Raw genomic sequence first — 8,320 nt, forward strand, 5'->3', positions numbered from 1 at the left:
TGTCCGATGTTACCGGCTGCTGCCACCAGGTCACAGATGCAGGCAGCAGGTGGGTGCTAAGAGCAGCTACGTGAATGTGCACTGCCACAGGCAGGATCCTGATCCTGCAGGACCCACGCTTGCCCAAACCCAGCACCAGGCTGAAGGAAGCCGGCACAGGGCTTCCCTCCCAGACACTCGGGCCCCTCCACTGGCTCTGGCTGGCTGGGAAGTTACCCCAACAGGACAGTTCACGGTGCAGTGTTGCAGATCTGTGGACGTCTCAGCTGCGCAGATGAACAAGGAATTTCGATAAGCATACAGCCTCTGGTTGCTTTTTTAATTCCCAAAGCATACCCATAACCTTGTTATTCAGCATTTGCGACGGGAGAGCAACTTTCTTTCTTTTATGAGTGAATGCTTTCCTTCGGGACCATGGTGGGAACACAGAGATCCCCCCTGTTTGTATGAAGGCGCTTGGGGGACTGAGAGGCAGGTTGACACTGGCGCAAATCCCTTCGCAAGGAGGGGGTCGCTTTTCCATCAGATGCACCTCCCGTGCACTCGCTGAGGCCCCTCCGGGGCGCTAACCGAGCTCTCTCAGCACCAAAGCCGACCTGGGTGTTTTGCAACTGGAGATGCAAACGCGCTGCCCAGGGTGAGACTGCTGGAGGACCCGGCACAGCGCTGAAGCCCCGGCCAGCAGCCTTCTGGGGAAGTCTAGCTGTGAGACCGCAAAGAGCCAGAAACACCCGCCTGCGAGGTTGGTTGGTTGCTTTTTGTCCATTTTCCCCCTCCACGGAGGCACTGCTGCGGGGACAGCGAGCACCCGCTCCCTGAGCCAGCAGAGAGGGGCTCCCGCTCAGAATCCCACCACCCCCCTGCCCCGGGGCCGCACTGGGACCTGGCCGCGCTCCGGGGACAGCGCAGTCCCTCCCCGGACGCCGGCGGGGCTGGCGGGCTTCCTTCTCAGCCGTCTTTATTGTCGGGAACACAAAGATCTCCAGGAGACAATGCGCCTCCGACCGAGAGCGAGAAAGAACGAGGAAGGGGGCCCAACGCGGCGCCGGTCTCCGTGGCAACGGGGGCGCAGTGCGCGCCCCGCCTGCGCCCGCATTGTGTGTGTGTGTGCGCGGATGTGTGTGTGAGCTCCCGCACCCGCCCCCTGCCCTGCGCTAGCGACCCTCGCCCCAGAGGCGGAGGGCAGAGAGCCCAGCCTGCGGGCAGACTCCAACCAGGGCACCACAGCCCCCAGGCAACCCCCCGGCAACCGTGACCGCTGCGTCCGGGGCTGCGTAGCCAGTCCGCTGGCTGAGCTCGCCGCAGCTCCGGTCTTGCAGCGCACACGTGACTTCGCGGTAGAGCAAGCTCTCCGCGTGCTAAATGCTGCGGGGGCACGGGTTAAACGCAGACGAGTGGGGGCTGAAATGAGGAAGGGTCGGTGCGCAGGGCACCTTGGTGTGAGAGAGGTTGGTGGCTCCTGTGTGTGTGCGCACGTGGGGTTGGAGTGGGGGAGAGAGAGAGGAGAGAGAAGGAGGGAGAGAGAGAGAGGAGAGAGAGAGAGAAGGAGGGAGGGAGAGAGAGAGGGTGACGCAGGTCATCCCCACCCGCCTTTGATGGGACTGGAGGTTCCCCGTTCAAAGACTGCCAGGTCAGGTGAAACCCCAAGTTTGTCTTCTCTACTTGACAATCCGCCTTTAATTCCGTGCTTTTTCCTAATTCGTTCCGACTTTTAAATTAAAAGGAGGAAATATTTATGAATCTATTACTGAGAGGCTGCCATGCAAAACATTTTAGCACATAAATTCTCATCATTTTACCAAGTGTCAGGGCTTTTTTTCTTATAAGAGAAAAGGCATATTTCTGAACACTGTTCATAAATCAGCACTAAAATATTTAGTGCTACAAGTTTCTCAGCTTTCAAAGCCACTCGTTGCCTTAAAAGCTTTATAGAACGCTTCAAAGTCTAGCCCTGGCGAAGCTGCATGTCACTCATAGGCAAAGCTCTGACTCCCAGACGCTGGCATTCTGTTTGTAAGTTTTTATTTAGGAGATCTGCAACTCATTTTCTTTTGCAAGATGAAAATGTCAATTTTCATCACTTAAATTCAAACTTGTAAAAAAACCTAACCTATTTTCATGTCACTGAGTTGCCATCTTACGGTTCTAAAAGGCATCTGGGGAGATATGGCGGGAAGGGAGTTAGTATCAGAGACAGTCATTTCCAGCCTTGGGGAATAGGAAATGTCATTTGCTCAAAAAAGCCCAGATCATCTCTGAATTCAGCTTCTCCCTCACTCCATCTTCCTCAGAAACATAATACCTCTTCATCCCCAAGATGCTAAGGCTTGGCACCGGCCTAGGTGGAATTTCTGCTCTCTCACTCCTCGCCCACGCCGACCCCTCCAGCTGAACTGCACAGGGCACACCGAAAGCTTTGCTTCTCCAGTTCCTGAAGGAGCCGCCTCTGCCTACTGGATCCCCACCACTCTGCCTGTACTTCCTTTTCTCCCCCACCCACCACTTTTCTCCTTTTTCTTTCTTTATGAATCTTCCCGAATGAAGAATTCAGAGTGGAGATGCCCGAAAGACCATAGCCCATTTCGCAGTAATTGGCAATAACTGATCAGTGATTAGTGAAGGCTCAGCTCTTCTTCCAAACCCAGTAGAAAGGAACCACCGTTCATCCCTCACTTCCGGGCATTTCTCATTCCCTGAGTTAAGGACCCAGATGTCAACCTTACCCCACGGCTCCCCTGTCTCCTGCCTGCCTGGACATCTTGTTCCTACAGACACTGATGGCTGAGCGGGGTTTCTGTCTCAGGAGGAGGAAGCATAGTGGAGAATCACAGGACTATGTGTTAGAGCACAGGTGTGCTGAGTAAACCCCTCCCCCCCCCCCCCCCCCCCCCGGTCCAGCACAGATAAGGAAATTAGACCAAGGATCATTAACATAAAGACTTGCAGTTAAAATGCAAGTTGGGAAACCACAAGGTGCTGGGAGAATGAAAAACAGAGGACAAAAACACCATCAGGAGACTGGAGAAAGGACCCAGAGGGTCCTAAAGGAGAATGAGTGGGTGGGACCCAGAGCAGTGCCACGGGGAATTGGGAGTTGAAGACCTCCATTGGGTAGGAAGGTAGACGTCAGCCTGTGTGTGAGAGGGGTTGAAAAGCAAAAATGGGAATTTGTGTGGTTTAAGGGGGGACGAAGCACAGAAGCAGCCTTGGAAGCAGACCGGCATCTGCATCTCCCAAGTGTTGCCCAAGTCCAGTCACCTTGGTAGGTTGGTCCTGGCCCTTGCACACCCCACCTCCTGAGCAGAGTAGGGGAATCTTCCCTGCCATCCGAAAGTATTTGTTTTTCTTTTGCAAGTACAAGGGCCTCTGATCCAGCTGTCTGTAGCAATACCTTGAGAAGAGGAATAGGAAGATGGTGGTGAGAAATTGAGGCTGCTATTCCGTGGTCCTGTCGTCCAAATGAGAACACCTGGCACGAATGGCAGATGGCACCTTGGAGCTTCTTCCTGTTGATTTCTGGTGGGTCACGCAGCATTTCTGTTATTGTGGCCACGACCTTAAAATCTTCACCATCAACACAGAGAATCCTGAGGCTGGCTGGTCAGAATGGGGATGATTAAAATAAGAAAACATTAAAAATAAAATAAAATGAAATGAAATAAAATAAATCATTTTGCTTTTCTGTGTACTTGGTAGAGGCATGCAAATAGCAGACAAGTTAAAACCAGCATCGAAGACCATCCCAAAGTGTGCAGAGAGGGTGGAGGAGGACAGACGCCCACGTGAGCACCGCGTGCCAAGGCTCACACAGCCGGGATGCCAAGACTGTAGACGTCCCACTCCAACAGCTTCGCCGAGTGACCTTGGCCCTGAGACAATCTCTCCTCTTGAGCCTCTGGGAAATGGTTCTTTCAGGGAGTAGCATCCCATCAGCTGGCAGCAAAACCCCTGGAACAAGAAGCCCCGGAGCTGGCTGACAGCGGCATGGATGGGTTACTGTCCGCCCACCTATGAACCTGAGAACTCTGTTTCACAAATAAGAAGCCAGCTCTCCTCTATGCCTGTCTCCTGTCCTACCAGCCACAGACTGATAAAAGAGAGCAAACTTCCACTTGGACCCTTTCCTGGAGGACCTTGAGGTCAAGTTTTCTTTATAAACATCTGTACCAGAGCTCCTGATCTTCTCAGGTAGGGCCCTCATGATCAATGGCCACCTCACCTGTCAGTCACATGGCAAAAGCTTGACTTGCTTGTCCCACAGATCAATTCTTCAGTATTGATTCCACCAGAATCACCAAGGCAAGTATAGACTTAGATTCAAATTCATGCTTCCAAAAAATAAGGTGGCAAAAAGGTTTTTCGATAATCCCAGCTTCCAGGTTACCAAGGTACATGAACACACAGTACTACTTTAAATTTGTAAGTACTTTAATGTCTTAATAATGCCTCCATATATATTTACTTCACCTGGCTCATGAATCATTTATTGAGCTAATCTGCATGGCCTCAGAACTTGCATAAAATTCAGTATTATTCCTCCACCTTCATGTAATTGGGATCACATTTTAAACATTTATCAGTGTCTCCGAAGGAACCTCAAAAAGTTCAGGGAAAGATGGAATTAAAAGTTCATTTGGGGGCAAAACTCTTTGAAATCCATGTATAGATATTTTTATAATTAGAATTTTCCATGAACTCTTTGGAGACTCCTCATATACTTGTTAGAATGAAAGGTTTGGCTGCTATCATAGAAACCACAATTGGGAACAGCTTAAATAGGGAGGCAGTGTATGCTCCTGTCATAACGTTGTAGTGGATCAGGCTGGGGGTGTGGCACCCCCCTTCTGTCTTGCTGCTGCGTTTCCAGAGGTGTTGAGCTTAGCCTTGTCCAGCGCTGGCTTTCATCAAACACAGGTTTCAGGAGCACAGAAAGGAAAGGAATGCCAGACAAGCCTCATGCCTTGAAGGTCACTACCCAGGGTGTCCAGCGTGGCTCTGTGCGTGCTCAGTGCACGCTCATGGGCAAAACAAGCTGCCAGGGAACCCTGCAAGCGTGGTCTGCATAGACAGCAAAGTGAAGGTTCTGTTCCTAAGATAAGAAGAATGGGCTTAAGGGATGGAACTAACCATCTATACCATGCTTTTTGTTTTTGTTTTTGTTTTTTTTTTGTTTTTTTTTTTTTTGTTTGTTTTTGTTTTGCTTTTTAGCTTTCCAGCTTCTTACAGCAACGTAAGATTTTGCAGTGGAACAATGAGTGGAAGAAGCAGATACTGCTGAGGCAGGAAGGTTGTTCCATTTCCCTTCATCTCCTTTATTAGCATGTCAAGAGCCATGCCTGGTGGACCCAGCCACAGAGCCTCTCAGGAGACTCAGACCTGCCTTCCACTGCGAAGGGATGATCCAGAACATGGTGAGGAGGTAGACGGAGAAAGAGGAGCGTAGCGAGGCAAAGCCTCAGTCTCCAGGCCGTGCCCTGAGAAAGGGAGGAGCTTCCAATGAATGAGGCGGCAAGGGGGGGGGGGGTCTTCCCATGGTCCCCGTGCCCCGATGCTCCCCGCGGAGCTCTGGGAAGAGGTTTTCTGAGCCTTCTTCCTGTGCTTCCCCGCAGCTGCCATGCAATGTGACTTCAAAGGGAAGCCTTCAAGGTTCAGTCTCCAGAGCTCTTCCTCACCCCTTGATGTGCTGACTGGGAGTCAGCAGACTTGCGTATGGCCAGCCAGGGCTGGCACGGGGACCCTCAGCAGCCCCAGGGTGCACGGGCGGGGAGGGCAAGGAAGCAGCCACAGGAAACCTGGCTGGGGCTGGGCAAGCCGGCTCTCTCCCAGCCAAAGAAAGACTGCCAGGGAGTATTCATGTTTTTCAAAAGTGTCCTAGAGAGAAAAGACAATTACAGCTTTCTCCCTTTCTCCCAATAATTAAAAAGAAAAGGGGATTTTTAAAACAAAACCTGGTTCTGAACAAAAGTGCACTGTAGTTTCATATAATGCATTCCACAAGGTAAAGTGAGCTCACACCAAAAGTTTATGGAAACAGAAAGAATGCCACCCATCAATTCCAAAATCTTATAATAAAACTTTTCTTATAAAAGTAAAAAAAAAAAAAACTTTTCTTGCCTGATAAAAAAGAACAAAAACTCCAGAAGCCCACAAAAAACTCTTGAAATGAGTGCAATTAAAAACACATATATTTTCAAATGTAGTGTGACCCTGGGATCATTACTAAGCACTTGTATTTTTGTGATTGTTTCTTTCCTCTGTTGTTCCCTGCTTTTCAATATATGCGAATTCCATTTGTAAGATATAAAAAACACAGTTTTTAGTCATCTCTGCAGTAGAAACAAAACCATTCAGACATGGGTATCACTTCATCACATCCTCTGTCCCTATTCCAGCTTCAAAATTTATTATGTATGTATGTATGTATTTGAGAGAGAGAGAGAGAGAGAAAGACAAAGAGAGAGAGAGAGAGAGAGGAAGAGAGAGAGCACTTCCATTACTGCTTTATTCCACAAATGTCAGCAAGAGACAGAGGACCAAAGCCAGGCACCAGGAATTCAATACAGTTCTCTCAAATGAGTAGCAGAGATCCAATTACCCAAGCGAGCTACAACTGATGCCTCTCAGGACTTACGTTAGCAGGAAGCTGGAATCAGGAGCCAGAGTTGGAGCTGGGAGTCCACCCCAAGTGTGCCATCACAGACAGCAGGTGCTCTAACCATCATCAGCAGTTCCTTGATGAAGTCACCTTGCTCAAACAGGTATCACTGGATGCAACTTGGCCAACCCTCTTTGTTAACATCTTGTCTGCAACAGTACTGACCCACGTACCTCGTGCTCCTCCTATTTTTCCACATTCTCTTCCTCCTGCTCTTTCTCCTCTTTTTGTGGAGGTTCTGCATGGACCCATCTTTGATGGCTTTCTTGTATCTCTTGCTGCTTCCATGACACACAGGTGTATGAGTGACAACATCTCTGTCTAAGTCCTGGAGTCTTGGGATACATCCGTTAGGAACACTGCATGGAATCCTAGGTAGCAGTATCTCCAGTATTGTTACTTTCCCTGAATTGCTCTCTTAAGTGATGAAACAGTTAACGTTCACACCAGCAGTGTACCAGGATACCTTACTGCTTCATCTGGGCCATGTCAGGTTATCAGGTGGCAAACTGCATTTCATCATTGCTTCAATCTTCAAATCGAAAGTTTGAACATTCTCTTATTTGTAGTGGGCATTTAGATTTCCTGTTATTTTTTAAGTATATTTTTCAGTATCTTCTGCTTGTGTAGTTTGCTTCATTTAAAAATATATATTTATTTATTTGAGAGGTATAATCATAGACAGAGAGAGGAAAGACAGAGAGAAAGTCTTCCATCCACTGGTTCACTCCCCGAATGGCCACAATGGCCGAGGCTTGGCCCATCTGAAGCCAGGAGCCAAGAGCTTCCTCCGGATCTCCCACATGGGCTTGGGGCCCCAAGCAGTTGAGTCATCCTCTGCTGCTTTGCCAGGTCATAGCAGAGAGCTGGATCTGAAGAGAAGCAGCCGGGACATGAACCAGTGCCCATATGGGACGCCTGTTCTACAGGCAGAGGCTTAGCTTAGTAGGCCACAGCACTGGCCCCTTATATTTTTTTTAATCTCCTGTTTTTAAAAACTTCCTGCTTGTGTAGTTGCTTTATTTATTTATTTATTTATTTACTTATTTATTTTGCCAGTGAGAGAGACAGAGAGAAAGTTATAGACAGTGAGAGAGAGACAGAGAGAAAGGTCTTCCTTCTGTTGGTTCACTCCCCTAATGGCTGCTACAGCCGGCACTGCGCCAATCCAAAGCCAGGAGCCGGGTACTTCCTCCCAGTCTCCCATGCAGGTGCAGGGACCCAAGCACTTGGGCCATCCTCCACTGCCCTCCTGGGCCACAGCAGAGAGCTGGACTGGAAGAGGAGCAACCGGGACTAGTACCCGGCGCCCCAGCTGGGACTAGAACCAATGGTGCCGGCGCCGCAGGCAGAGGATTAGCCAAGTGAACCACAGTGCTGGCCTGTAGTTGCTTTATTTTTGACTGGTTCACATGTCCTTTTAAATTGTTGAGTTTCATTGCATGCTTTGGATGCAAAACTTTAGGTTCTCTACCTTTGCAAACATCTTCTTCCAGTCTCCATCTTTTTAAAGCCATCTCTGTGGAGAGGAGCTTTAATTTTAGTAGTCAGCGTATCAGTCTTTCCATTTTAAGGTTTGTGCTCTGTATATCACATTTAAAAGTTCATTTTTACCACAAGACTAAAAATATGGTCTCCTGTTATCTTCTGTAAGTTTTACTGTTT

At 49.0% G+C, this 8,320-nt stretch overlaps 1 long non-coding RNA gene across 1 annotated transcript; it reads left to right on the forward strand.

The window, feature by feature from the left end:
* Nucleotides 1-245: 245 nt before the first annotated feature.
* Nucleotides 246-4,461, forward strand: LOC138849553 (uncharacterized). Its single transcript, XR_011388426.1, has 2 exons — nucleotides 246-742; nucleotides 3,356-4,461. It is a non-coding gene; the product is annotated as an uncharacterized lncRNA (long non-coding RNA).
* Nucleotides 4,462-8,320: the final 3,859 nt, after the last annotated feature.

The sequence above is a fragment of the Oryctolagus cuniculus genome, chromosome 5, assembly GCF_964237555.1.
Source record: "Oryctolagus cuniculus chromosome 5, mOryCun1.1, whole genome shotgun sequence".
Taxonomy (NCBI): domain Eukaryota; kingdom Metazoa; phylum Chordata; class Mammalia; order Lagomorpha; family Leporidae; genus Oryctolagus; species Oryctolagus cuniculus.